Consider the following 15,048-nt stretch of genomic DNA (forward strand, 5'->3'; position numbering starts at 1 on the left):
AAATTCCTGTGGAAAAGGAAACACCCGCACATTTCCCTGCAAACGCTGCAGGGGAATTCCTACAATGGGGGGATTGCCCTCCCACATGTGAGGGCATATTACTGGATGGCACACCTTATTATGATAAATGACTGGATATACACCCCGGGCGATAACCCCATGTACCTATAAGAAAAAAAGTCAGTTAAGGAGTAGATCATTCCTCCACTACCTTTATGGCGGGAAGGGCACCCGGGGGCTACTCCTACCAACACAACTGGTAATAGAGGCCTGGAAGAAGGCCAGCACACGAATAGGGTGGTATGTGAAACACACAAGAGAAACCCCCCCTGTGCAGACACACACAACCACACACAGAGGCCCAGATACACACATGCAGACACAGTACTTATGTGGGATTTTGACACCGTTCTTATCCTCAAGAACCCGATGGTCCCACCGTCAATCTTGTTGCAGTTGACGATGGTGGAAGGCCCATTGCAGAGGATCCCGTCCACCTGAGGAACAAAGCCACGTGTGAGATCACAGAGCCACAGGCTGTCCCATAACACAGACTGTAAGAACCATCGATGGTCCTTCCATGGATACTCAAACAAAAGGATCATTATCTTAATTTCATTGTGTGGCTGGACCTCCTTCTCATCATAGACATGGTGGGCACTGCACTGGGATTTCAGTAGTCTATGAATCTTTCTGTCTCACAAATATCAGTCACTAAACTCTGGACTGTTTCAGAAATACCACAGAATCTCCTATTAAATTTAGAGCTACCAACCTCCCTGTCATTCAGGATTCTCCCACATGACAGTATTCATTTTCACTGGAGTACTAGTGGCACTTGACGAGGAGTTTGTTCACTGTTATCTAGAATCACACCATTCTCCAAATACTAGTCACAAGTTAGAAAAACACGCAACCTGTTATTATTAAATTTGGGCTGCAAGCTCCCTTTATAATCAGGAATCCACAACTAAAGAGTCTGCTCACAGTGCAGTATGGGTGGCACCACACAGCAAGTTCACTCTTGCCTCAATCTTTCCATTCTCTAAATCCTAGTCAAAACTTTCTGAAGGCTTTGCCTGTGTATCATTTCACTCTGGGGTCCTCTCTGGCTACTGCATACATCTTCTCATCTTATTGTGAGGAACCCCTCTAGATACTGCACACAAGCCGCCATCCACTCTGCACACCGCACACATCTTCATCCTTTTACAGAGAGGACCACCTTTAGATACTACATAAACCTTAACTATTCCAAGCTACAATCCACTCTACACTCTCAACACATCTTCATCCTTTTACTGAGAAGACCTTGTTTAAGTACTGGGTGCACCTTCAGCATCCTACACTGACATCCTCTCAGGATATAGCATGCATGTTTATCACCTTACTCTAGGCTCTCCTTTCCACACAGCATGCTTATGCATAATCGTATCTAGCCCTGATCTCCCTAGTTGGTGAGGAGGGAGGAGTTCATCCTTCTTAACTCTAATATCTTCCCTGTCTGAGGGGAGGTCTTCCTCCTCGGCAGGGTGGGCCCTGGTGTACTCTGCCAAGAGCTCCTGGAGCTTGACCTTGGTAAGGTTGGAACCTGTTCTAATGTTTTTCAGCTTACAGAGGAACCTTAACTCTGCCATCCCTAGATGGAGGTAAGGGATGAGGTTGAGTTCCACAACCATTTCCTCTGAGCTGCTCATTATGTTACTAAAGTTGGGATAGCTTTTAAAGAAATTAAAACTACTTCTACTTACTAATCCCTAAATTACAATAACTTTTTAAATCTAAAAAGAAATGCTAAGGGGACTTAACCAAGGCCCCAGCCCGGCTTTTAAAAATTAGAAAAAGTGGCCAAATGTAAAAATCAGTCTCTAAAGGCAATTTTTGACTTTAGTTGTGTGATCAGGTATTGCCTGAGTAGTCCAGCAAATGCAAAGTCGTAGACCCCATCGCTGATCCACCAGTGTAGGAAGCTGGCTCTGTATATACTATATCAAAATGATATATAGTGTGCACAGAGTCCAGCGGTTCCCCAGAGGCTTAACAGAGGCTAAAGTAGATAATACTAATGCTCTCTTTTGTGGTAGTGTGGTCGAGCTATTAGGCTTATCAGAGGGTAGTGCAAAGCATTTGTTGTACACACACAAGCAATAGAAGAAGCACACACTCAACGACTTAACTCCAGACCAATGGTTTCTATATAGCAAAAATATATTTTCTTAATTTATTTCTAGAACCACAAGATTCAAGTTGCAGGTAAGTACTGTGGTAGATTTGTATTTCATACATATATCAATAGTACTTTGTTAACCCCAAACACTAGGCAGAGGTCAAAGTGCAGGCAAACTTAACATGGGGTCCTATGGAGACCGGGGGTATTCGGATTCAGGCCTGCCTGCAGGTAAGTACCCGCGACTTCGGAGGGCAGACTTGGGAGGTTTAGAGGGGGGCTGGGGGGACCACAAGTAGGCACCAAACACACACCCTCAACAGCACTGGGGTGGCCGGGTGCAGGGTGAAAACATGGCGTCGGGTTTCCAATGCTGGGCTCTAAGGGGACCCCGGGGGTCACTAAGATGCTGCAGGCGTGGTCCAGGGGGTCGACTTGAACAAACCACAGGCTGGACAGGGAGGAGGGCTGCCTGCTGAACATAGCTGCACTGGAGGTCGGGTTCTCCAAGGCCTGGGGGCCGTGGGTACAGTGGGCCATTAGACGTCGGATATCTTAGTTCAGAGCGTTCGTGGTCAGAGGTGTCCTCGGGATTTCTTCTGCAGGCGTCGTCGTAGAGGGGAGGAGAGGTCAACACAGGGTGGACACTTGCTCACATTCGCCTGGGGACTCTCTCTAGCTGGTTGGGCCACCTGGTCACCGGCCAAAGGCGTTCAGGTGCGGGTGGTCAGGAATCACCGATCCAGGGAGGCTCTGACGTCCTTTGGTGAAGTTAATTTTCTGGACAGGGCCGCTGTTCTCAGGAGTTCTTGGTCCTTTGGAGTGCAGGGCAGTCCCCTAGAGCTTGGCAGAGGTTGCTGGTCCCACTGGATGTGCCGCTTTCTTTGCGCAGGTTCTCTGAAGCAGGAGACAGGCCAATGGGGCTGGGGCCATGTCAGTTTGCATCTTCCTCATTCTCTGCTGTTCAGCTTAGCAGTCCTTCTTCTCTCTTGTCAGGTTGCCAGGAATCTGGTGAGCTGGGTTCAGGGAGGCCCTTAAATCCTGGATTCAGGGGCGTTACAAGGGTCACAGGGCAGTAGCCAATGGCTACTGTCCATGAGGGTGACTACACCCTTTTTGTGTCCACGCCCTTTGGGATGGGGGGGCACAAACCTAACCTTATTGATCCCTGTCCTCCAAACCAAGATGGAGGATTCTGCAGGGAGGGGGGGAACCTCAGCTCTGGACACCTTAAGCGTGGTCCTAGCTGGGGTGGTCATTCCTCCCTGTTTTCCTTAATTTTCCTGCCGGACTTGCCGCCAAAAGTGGGGCTTTGTCCGGGCAACTCCATTAGCTGGAGTGCCTTGTGGCACTGTAACCCGAGACTTGAGACTTTGAGGCTCACCGCCAGGTATTGCAGTTCCTGCAGGGGGGAGTGTGAAGCACCTCCACCTAGGACAGGCTTCGTTTCTGGCCACAGAGCGCACAAGTGCTTTCAGCCCATGTGGTCAGAAACTTGTCTGAAAGTGGCAGGCTGGCACAGACCGGTCAGTCCTGCACTAGCAGTTTGGCTAACATACAGGGGGCATCTCTAAGATGCCCTCTGGGTGCATTTCTCAATAAATACCACACTGGCATCAGTGTGGGTTTATTGTGCTGAGAAGTTTGATACCAAACTTCCAAGCATTCAGTGAAGCCATTATGGAGCGGTGGAGTTCATAATGACAAACTCCCATACCATATACTCAGTATGGCTACACTGCACGTACAATGTATAAGAATGGACTTAGACACTGTAGGGGCATATTGCTCATGCAGCCTATGCCCTCATCTGTGGTATAGTGCAGCACGCTGCCTTATGGCTGTAAGGCCTGCTAGAGGGGAGACTTACCTAAGTCACAGGCAGTGGTTTGTGGGCATGGCACCCTGAGAGGGGTGCCATGATGACTTTGCCTTTTTCTCCCACCAGCACACACAAGCTGCAAAGGCAGTGTGCATGTGCTTGGTGAGGGGTCCCCCAGGGTGGCATAATACATACTGCAGCTCTTGGGGACCATCCCTGGCCACAGGGCACTAGGTACCATGGGTACCTTTTACAAGGGACTTAACTGTGTGCCATGGGATGTGCCAATTGTGACAACAAAGGTACAGATTCTGGGAAAGAACACTGGTGCTGGGGCCTGGTTTGCAGGGTCCCAGCACACTTTCAGTCAAAGTTGGCATCAATATCAGGCAAAAAGTGGGGGGCGGGGGTAACCATCCCAACAGTGGCACTTTCCTACACTAGCTTACTGATATTCTTTAGATAAAGAGTAGACAAACATCAAATTATTTTGAATTGTTTTCAGTTGCTAAAAAAAAGTTATGAAACTTCATCTACCCCCAGTTAGCAAATATTTTTTGTTTAAACTGAGTCCCATTGTAAACTTTATGATGTTTATACTTGGTGACCCAACCTGCTAAAGGTGAGTTATTGACTAAAAATCTACCAAAACCTACTGTCATTAGGATGGCTGACAATGCTAAAAGACTATGGGGGTTATTCCAACTTTGGAGGAGGTGTTAATCCGTCCCAAAAGTGACGGTAAAGTGACGGATATACCACCAGCCGTATTACGAGTTCCATAGGATATAATGGACTCGTAATACGGCTGATGGTATATCCGTCACTTTACCATCACTTTTGGGACGGATTAACACCTCCTCCAAAGTTGGAATAACCCCCTATTTCTGGTAAATATCTCTTCAAAGCAGGCCACACAGAAGACTTCTTGGTCTGGGTTCTGAGCACAGTGTTCTCAGATACTCCTCTTGTGTTGGTAATAGTAATTACTTTGTCTCTCAGCGTGGCCTAGGCTTGGTTGTGGTGAGTGGTGTTAGCTTCTCCACTCAGATTGGCTGACGACTCTACAATTGGTCCAACTTGTGAGAAACAACAGATAAAAAGTGGGTGGCTGACTAGTTACACACACACACACACACGCATATATATATATATATATATATATATATATATATATATATATATATATACCGCCCCCATTCCTACATCAGACTTTATACCTCATTGTGGGATGAGAAGTTGGAAGAGTGGACAGCAGGAAGGCCCTGCTTCCTGAGAGAAGGAAACACATTTGTTTCAACATGTAAACATTTTATCCAAACTATACTTTATCTATTCAACCAAGAAATATAGTTATCTGCTGAGAAACAAAATAAAAGTTATATTATATCTCTGAATGGGGTGAGTGTTATGGTAAAGTACCATTTTAGATCAGAGATATGGAATGATCCTCAGCAATGGAGGCCTGTCAAGTACATGGCACCTATATCCCTGTTTAAAAGGGAGTGAAGGATGAAGTGATTGAACTGGAGAATTAATCTCAGGCACAGTAATTGTTCTGTATTCCAAAAGACTCTTCTGATGCACAACCATGGCACATTACTGTGTCAAATAGCCCAGTAGTTGTCTCTAGAGCTTGAAAGAAACCGTTCCCACGGTGGTTCCTTCAAGGTACAAAAATATCAGTATCCTGGAAGACTTCTGCCCCAAAACGGAGGTGCTTGTACCTCCTTAAGCTGACATGGGTGGAGAATGTTGTGGTGGTTCTTGACTCTGGAGCCAATCGTAGTTGATGGTATCCAGTTTGTAAATCCATTTTGGAGAACCAGCTCAATCCGCTTACCTCGGCAACAATGTCCTCTATCGTAGTTGTTAGATGTCACTCATATTTTATGGCTAAGTTGGGTTGATGCATGTTGACGCATATCCTGACTTCACCCAGTTGTTTGCGCTTGCAAGCGACAATGATTGGGGATACCTTCTACAACAAAGGGCTGGAGTGGATGCCATTGGGGGCTGGCTGGAGAATCAGTAGTTGGAAGTGGAGTGTCTGTTGTTGTCACCTCACTTTGCACTCTTGTGACTTGATTGCTTAGTTGGCGTCCAAATGCCTGTATAAATGGGCAAAGGTGGGTACCAGGGCGACTTAGTAAGTTCTCCTCGTGCAAGAATAGTAGGTGTTTGTGTGTCAGGGTCTTGAGTAGCTTTCACTGTCATTACGTGTATTAATGCTGCACAAGTCCTTGTTAGGTATAAGTGCCTCCTGGAGTATGTTCAAAGAGTTAACTTACAGTTGGAGGTGGCTCCGGAACTGGTGTGCACGCAGTGTCAGATGGTGCTGATTCTTTCTAGGCTTGCAGTGACAGCACAACGTTAGTTTGAAGATGCTTATGATGGCATGCTCCCCTTGGAATGAAGCTTCCTTGTGTTGAGGTGTTTAGGGAGTGGCACTAGTTTCTCAACAGTACTGTGGCAATTATCTGTTGGTTTTACCGTGTTGTGGAGCAGCCCGCCTTTACGGCACGAGCAGCTGCTCTCACCACATTCCTGCTCTTGCTCAGTGGCACTGTGACCTTCTTCAGGGGCTGCTGAGAGATGGAGCAAGCCGCCTCATCTGCACGAGCAGCTGCTTTGATGTGACTCCTGTTCACAGTGGAACACTCGGCAGCGCGAACCAGCTGGAAAACCAATGTGCACTGTCAGAGGCAGATGACATGGGCAACCCCGCGTAAGAGTCGGGTGAGTGGGCAGGCCAGGCAGCATGCAGCGGTAGATGCGTTGGAGGGAAGATCCCACCTTCATCACCAGTTTGTTCCATTGTGCAGCGTGGTAAGGTGGAGCGCAGTGCGACAAATGAATGCTCACACACGTAGTCGCTCTTTGACCACGAGCTCCCGATCCCCAGGCATTTAATTAACTAGCCCTGTCTATGTCATGGCCACTACCATCTTCTCAAAACAAGGTGGGGTAAAACACAAAACCCCCCTCCCATGGAATACTAAGGTGGTCATTAAGACCTTGGTGGTCCTGCACAGCCAGGCCTCCGGTTGCGGTCAGACCGCCAACAGCGTGGCGGTGCAGAACCACCTAGCTGAAGGTTGATCACCTTCGACCCGGCGATCCACCTAACACCACCTGCGGTATAATGAGTATCCTTACTGCCAGGGATTCAGTGACGGCAGCCCGCCACAAAATCCCTGGCTGTAAAGATTCTGGCAACAGGAATAATAATTCCTGTAGCCACATCAGGACTCACCAACCCCCCTCTATGTAGGAGGCCCCCCCAATCCCATCAGAAGCCCCCTGCTCCACCAAGCTCCGACACCCCCTTCCTCCCCCCTGGTCCCCTTACTGACCCCCCACCACGATCCCCATACTGACCCCCACATCCCAGATCTACGCACGCACACACCACACTTACATACATACACGCACACATCCACGCTCACTCATTCACAGACACATGCACACGCGGCCATGACACCCCCCACCCTCTGCATGCACACATTCAGACAAGCTCACAGACACTTGCACACACATGTACACAAACACACACAACACCGCCCTCCATTCACACACATGCACACCCCCATCCATGCACACAACACTCAACACCCCCCCCTCCCTGTCGGGCGATCACCTTACCTGGTGGTTTTGGTGGTCATCCAGGAGGGAACGGGGTCCATGGCGCTTGCTCCGCTGCCAGTGCCCCGCCGACACAACACCGCCACGCCGTTTACAATGTTGTAATACAGTGGGTGGTGTTGTGGTGATGTGGTGGTGGCGGCTGAGCAAGCTCCACTAGACCTCCGACTGCCAGTATGGCTGCTGGCGGCTTCCCCGCCAAATAGTGGCAGAGAGCAGCCAGCAGCCATAATATGGCGGTCTTCAGACCGCCAACACTGACGGTCATATGGCGCAGGGACTTTGATGGTCTACGGAATAGACCGCCAAAGTCATAATGAGGGCCTAAATGTACGAGTCCATTGCAAACATGACAGTAACCACCTCCCTCTTAAGCGTATATAACCTCTGGCGGGTGAGAGACACAACACCTATCAGCACCAGAGCATTTCTTGCCCCTTCCTGTCATCACAAGAGAGAGCAGAGGGCTGTCCCAGGACAGAGACAGAAAAGACCCCTCTGAGGTGGATAGGGATAGACTACGGAGCAGAGACGGTCCATCTCGAAAGACAGCAAGTGATTATGGAGACTGAGAAAACCTCTGTTAGGGCTGAAACTGACTGCTGAGACAGAGAAGACCTCTCTTGGGATAGACTGACTGCAGAGACAGGGAAGACCTCTCTTGAGACAGGGACTGACTGTAGAGACAGAGAAGATCTCTCTTGGGACAGTGAGAGACTTTAGCGACCGAAAAGACCTCTTTCCAGATAGAGGAAGATGTCAGTTTACAAGATGCTTCAATGCGCCTTCTAGATGAGCCCCTGCCACAGATATCAAGGCCCATATTCATACTTTTTTAGCGCCGCATTTACGTCATTTTTTTACGCAAAAACGGCGCAAACTTGCAACATACAATTGTGGCCCATATTTATACTTCTTTAGCGCTGCATTTGCATCATTTTTTGACGCAAAAGCGGCGCAAACTTGCAAAATACAATTGTATTAAGTAAGTTTGCGCCACTTTTGCGTCAAAAAGCGACACAAATGCGGCGCTAAAAAAGTATAAATATGGGCCTAAGTTTTCACAGCTTTAACGGCTAGATTTATATATTTTGCTTCTGTTTGGGAGACATTATTTGTTTCCATACCCACTTACGTTGCTTGAAAACCTATCCCTCCATCTCGAAATTTATTCCGGTTTTTTTAGACAAAGATTGTTTTTGTAAAATACAAGAGGCAGGGCTTTTGCTTATTAGAAGATGCACGTGGTCATGATACTCTTTCTTCACATTTGTTTTCGTTTTTTATTTCACGTTAGCATTCTCATACTCTTTATATATTTTTGGTATCCTTATATTTGCATGTTTTTTTTCTCAAAATGTAAATGTGCGTTGGTGAATAAAAGGAGAGCACCTTTTAATCTTACCTCATCACGTGCTACGATATGACCCGCTCTGAGTCCATTTGTCATGTGGCTGTGTGCTGTTCGGACTGTAGATGTTCTGTCTGCCGGGAGCACTAGCGAAGCATCTCGGGTAGTTTATTAAGGTCTGTTGTAAGATTTTCACCAACAAGTGCGTTTGTCGTGCTGGGCCATTATCATGAAAAACACAGTAATATATAAAGCGTCTGCGGGTTTTGTTGCAGTTCTGTTGTTTGTTGTGCTGTTGCTGTTAACAAACAGAGGCTGCGAAGCACAAACAGCTCTTTAAAATATAGCATGGCCAGCATCAGATGGCACTAAAAGGAGTTTGGGTCTGGATTGTAGGTACTTGTTTCTCAAGGTATGTGTAGTAATGCACATTACACACCGTTTTTCAATAGCAGTAGGCTTTAGAGCACTGGTCTCCAAAATTTTTAATGCCGCTCCCCCCCACCCGGTTAAAAAATATTTAATTGGGCCCCCGCTTCAGAATTTTTCACAAATATTTTATAGCGATGTCAATGTTTAAATATGTCTAGACGTATTTAAACATTGCAGTTCAGTACTGTTACCTTTTTAAAAATGCAATAACATGTTTCTGCTTAAAACAAAACACTGTTATCTGTGTAATGCTTCTTTTGGCCAGAGCCCTGCGCCCCCTGGGATCACTTGAGGCCCCCTGAGGGGGGCCCGCCCCCCAGTTTGAAGATCCCTGCTTTAGAGGGTGCCCTGGAGGGGGGTGTTTCCAAACAACACTCTAGCCGATCAGAGAACCGTGCCATTATACATAAGTGGTCTCAGGTAACATGCTTGTGCCACATGATAAATAGTGCCTGATTGGTACACTGTGCACGAAGAAACATTATCTACATCTACGGAAGGAGCTACATACACAGTTTCATACTGTGCCAACTGGTATCATGCCCACACTGTTCCTGTGCCATCAGAATGCCTGCACCAGAACAGAATCACCTCAAGTGCTGAAATGATGGGCCAAAGTGCTGGCTTCATATGCCTGGGTGCTGACATCATAGACCAAAAGACTGGCATCCTTTGTCAGAGTGGTGTGATCAGATGTATGCCAACGTAAGGTGCTGGCATAATATTTCCTTGCGGTTCCTATAATGTCAGGGTACTTTCATCATATGTCCGTGTGGTGACTTAATATGTAAGGTACTGGCATAATTTGTCAGAGTGCTGACATCATATGTCATGTGTCCAGGTTGTGGCATCATATGCCAGGGTGGTGCCTATAATGCCTGACTACTACTCACTGCTCCAACAGTGCTGTTCACACATGCCAGGTCTCTTACCTTTGACAGAGGGGCAGTTCTGAAGCTAATGTGCAAGTCCAGGGCTGTTTGTAAATCAGGCTTTAACTGCTGATACGCCAGGCAGTGACTGCTTATGTGCCATAGTAGGTCAGCTCATGGGCCATCCTAGGATTGCGCATTTACCAGGCTAAGACTGGCCATGGACCAGGTGGAATGTACTCCTTCACCAGCCTTGGGCAGCAGTTTGACAGAATGAGGCTGCTAAGAGTGACCACCCTGAAATCTCTCCTCTGTTATTTCTCCTTCTCTGTCCCCTTCCCCTTCTCGGACCTGTTGCCCTCTGCTCTGCTTCTCTACCCCTTTACTCTCCTTTCCATGCTCTGATTCTCTGCACCAACTCGGCTAATATCACCCTCTTTCTTCTTCCAGAAACCACAGGCCATCCTCAGGATGTCCAGGCAGGTGCACGCGGCAGTGGTGGAGGGTAAGTCTCTCTTCACTCACACTCTGGTCTGAGGTCGCTCTGTATCTTCTGTACTCAGTTACAGGTCTTGGTGTCACTCCCTTTGGTCTGAGACCGCTCTCTATATCGTGAGCCCAGTTACTGGTTCTTTTGTCACTTTCCCTATTCTGATGTCTCCCTGTATCCTCTGGCTGCCAGTTACTGGTTCTGGGGTCACTCACCTTGACTTGGGTCCCTTATGCCATGGTCCCAGTTACTTGTTCTGGTGCTGCTCGCCCCGGCTGGAGTCTGCTATCAGTCTACACTCCAAGGGTCCTGTTTAATGATTGTCCCATGTAAACAAGCACTGGTGCTGGTCTGGATCAGCTGGACTCTGGTCTCATGCCAACCCAGTGCGCCAGTAGTTCTGATCTTGTCTCTTCTTCTCATACAGAGCTGGAGAGGAGCCCCCTGGAGAAGGTGGTCACCAGCAGGTTTCCTTCCTTCATACATGGAGTCCAAGCAGATCACCTGTTCCAAGCTGTGCCGCACTGAACCAAATATATGAACCTGGACTGCATCGGGTTGGACTGGAGGAAAGCGCGTCTTATGTATTCAACATCGCCCTGGGATACTGCCAGGTAAGAGGAGACTTGGAACACCCCAAAGAACATACCATGCAATACACATTCATTAAAACACCCTCTTGGCCGACAGTGTGGCCATCGCCCTCTCCATACTCCCAGGTAAGATGTGACATGGAACATACCAAGCAACACACCATGCAACACACATCCATGCAAACACCTTCTTAGCCAACAGGTAACCATCACCCTCTGATACTGCCAAGTAAAAGATGATTTGGAATGCAACATGGAACACCTCATGCCACACATATTCATTAAAAACCCTTGTAGGACAAAAGTGTGACCATCTCCCTGGGACACTGTCAGACAATAGTAGACATGGAACACATCAAGCAATGCACTATGCAACATACATCAATTAAAACCCCTTTTTAGGGCAACAGTGGGCCCATCTTCCTGTTATTCTGCTAGGTAAAAGTCAGCAGGTGCTGCACTACGGAATACACTGTAGAAATACAAAGCAACACACGTCCATTAATTCCCTTTGGACATGCAATAGTCACCATCTCCTTGTGGTCCAACCAGAGACATGGCTACAACAAACACACCCACTATATGCCACCCAGCTATTGAAAACCCTAAAGGCCATAATCCTTTTGAGATCCTATCGGTTAAAGGCAATCAGGGTCAAAACCAGAAAGCACATCATGGACTACTCGGCCATTAATACCCCATACATCAAAACGTGCACCTGTACTGTCAGTTAAGGCTGACAGCAAAACAATTTAAACATCCAACCAAGACCCAGAAAGTTAGCATGACCTTGAGATACTCTAAGGGAAAAGGAGACATTTACTTTTAAAAAAGCAACGGTCCATGCATCATGCCATCCCTTAATTAAACCCCTTTTCAGAGTTTAGTAGTTCAATATAACCTTGAGATTTTAACTTGTTACCAGAGTCTTGGACCTAACTAAGCAACACACATTGGTCTACCTACCTATTACATAACCCTATAGACCAACAGTGTGACCATCTACCTGAAATAATAGGTAAGACGAAACAAAGTCCAAAGGCCTGATTTAGATCTTGGCGGACTGGTTACTCTGTCAGAAACATGACGGCTATTCCATCCATCATATTACAATTTCCACTGGATATAATAGAACTGTAATACAGCAGACGGGATATCCATCACATTTGTGACAGATTAACCCCATCCGCCAAGATCTAAATCAGGCCCAAATTCACAAAACACAACTTGAATTACTAGTCCACTAATCACACCCCAGTCTTCCCTCCCATCAGATGTTAAGCGGTTAATATCTTGAGACACCACCAGGAGAGTGAGGATGGACTAGAACAAGCGTCTAAACACGGGGACCTCTGATCTCCTTAACAGATGTCCTTCAGAAACACTACCTCTACTCTTGGAGATCCCTCACCTGCTCCTGTGTTTCTTCTATTAGACCTCACTATGTATGAAGTGTACCATCTGGTGTTTAGCGTTGAGTTATCCAAACTCCACAAGCTCCCTTCTTCCTGCACTGGGTGTCTAGGTGCACTATTCATTCCTAACTTAGTTGTCTCTCTAACAGGACATGTTCTCCTTGTCTGCTATCGGCTCTGTGTAAGGAAGGAAAGGACTGAGAATCCCTTCCATGCTGCCTGCATATGTCAATGGAGTAGCGGTAAGAAATTTGACAGCTGCCTATAAATTTTTCCATGAATGGTAAACTAAGAGTGAAGAGTTTGTGAGAATTTTAGTCCAATGCTATCTCCTCCAATGGACGTTCTTGTCTCTTTCCACTTCTTTTAAAAGTCTGTACACCACAATGGTGCCGACCCTCAACAAAATCTTAGAAATATGGATCCTCCAGATCTGGAAATTTCCATAGGTCGATCACACTATCACCCTGGTTATTATCACTTCCTGACCCCCCTCTTCTTTAAGGACCTCCTAACTCTCTCCTCCTTTCTAACAGACTCACTCCATGGACTTCGATGACACTTGGCACCCTGCCAGTCTACCAGCTCTAATGGCTGCTTCTCAGATGGTCCCCATGGGATCCTGACCCAGCGGCTCAAATTTCCTGTTGGCATTCAGCGTGGAAATTGAGGAGCAAGAAAGACTCATTAATTTCTCCAAAGAAGCCAGCAATATCCCCAAGAGGTATTTGTAATGTCCAGAAAGGACATAAATATCCTATGACCAACACAAGATGTGTATCTCCAGGTCATGGTTATAATGGTCATAGAGCCTAAAAATAGTCTATATATTATGTATGAGATCCCTAAAGAGGATAATGTTATGATGTTTGCCTGATGGGCAGAACTAACCCAAGAGGAACCTATGATGCACACAAAATCATGTATGTGGAGAGCAGACAATACAATGTAAATATGGTATGGTTTATGTTTCTGCTCACTATAAGAGGATTATTCATTTGTGTTAAATTCTTCGTTAGATCTTTGCATATTTTCATTTCCTCCTCATACTGCATGATGGCATAAATGTTGCATGTCTGAGATGCTTTAAGTATATTTCCTACGTTCACACTCATTGTCAGCATTGTGCCTCTTTATCTTGGTATTATCATTGTTTAATGTTTGACAGTTATTTATATTTCCTTTAGGTTTCACCCGCCTTCTGTTGTTGGCACCATGGGCAGTGCTGCTGCCACAGCAAAACTCCTTTCGTTGAATGCAGACCAATGTGCCCATGCTCTGGCGATCGCTGCCTCTCTGGCAGGGGCACCCACGGCCAATGCAGCAACTCTTGCCAAGCCTCTCCATATTGGCAACGCCACCCGCCTTGGCATGGAAGCAGCACTTCTAGCTGCCCACAGGATGGAAGCCAACCCACTCTTCTTGGACGATGTTCCCGGCTGCTCAGGGTTCAGTGCTTTCTATGGTGACTACCAGCCCTCACCACTGGCACTGCCAGATCAAGATTACAGCTTCCTCTTGGAGAAGCAAGACATTGCCTTCAAGAGGTTCCCAGCTCACTTGGGCATGCACTGGGTCGCAGACGCTGCCATCTCAGTCAGAAACCGAGTCATCAACATGATGGGGTTCTTCAACCCCGCTGCCATCTGCTCTGTTCTTGTTCTATGGATACTGGAGGAAGCCCCTCAGCCAAGACTCGCTCCATGAGAAGTTCCGCTTCAACGCTACCCATGTGCTCCACCAAGACCAGGCGGAGGCCATTATTGAGGTGGTGGAGGAGATCGAGAGTCTGGCAGACAGCTCACACCTGGCATCCTCTCTGCAGGACCTTCAATTGTATTCTAGAATTGAACTCTCCCTGTCCCGCTCTCTCATATCTAATTTTCTAAAAACACAGGACAAGTTACATGAATTCAAGAACTTACGATACCGGCCTGTCAGATTTTGTCAGTGAAACAAGTTTTGTTATTCTGTGGTTATTTATTTAATTTTGAATAAACGTCCTGAATTTATTGTACAATGACTGTACTTTTTGCTCTGTAAGCACCTGACATTTTAGATAGTAACTTACAAGGCAGCCACAGTTTGGTGCTGTGAGATTTGAGACTCTCAGACCCAGATCTTACTTATGAAGATCTCCTTTTTATTTTTTGCTCATCATGCTTGGCCCCCCTGCCAGTTTCACAATCTGTATAAAAAAAAGCCTCCCTGTTTTTAGAAGCTTCCCTGACACGCACAAGTACATAAATAACAACCGGAAC

The 15,048-nt window shown here is 46.8% G+C and overlaps 1 pseudogene; it reads left to right on the forward strand.

Moving 5' to 3' along the window:
• Positions 1-14,494, forward strand: part of LOC138262471 (cis-aconitate decarboxylase-like) — a 38,131-nt pseudogene extending 23,637 nt beyond the window's left edge.
• The last annotated feature ends 554 nt before the right edge of the window (positions 14,495-15,048 follow it).

The sequence above is a fragment of the Pleurodeles waltl genome, chromosome 10 (assembly GCF_031143425.1).
Source record: "Pleurodeles waltl isolate 20211129_DDA chromosome 10, aPleWal1.hap1.20221129, whole genome shotgun sequence".
NCBI lineage: Eukaryota > Metazoa > Chordata > Amphibia > Caudata > Salamandridae > Pleurodeles > Pleurodeles waltl.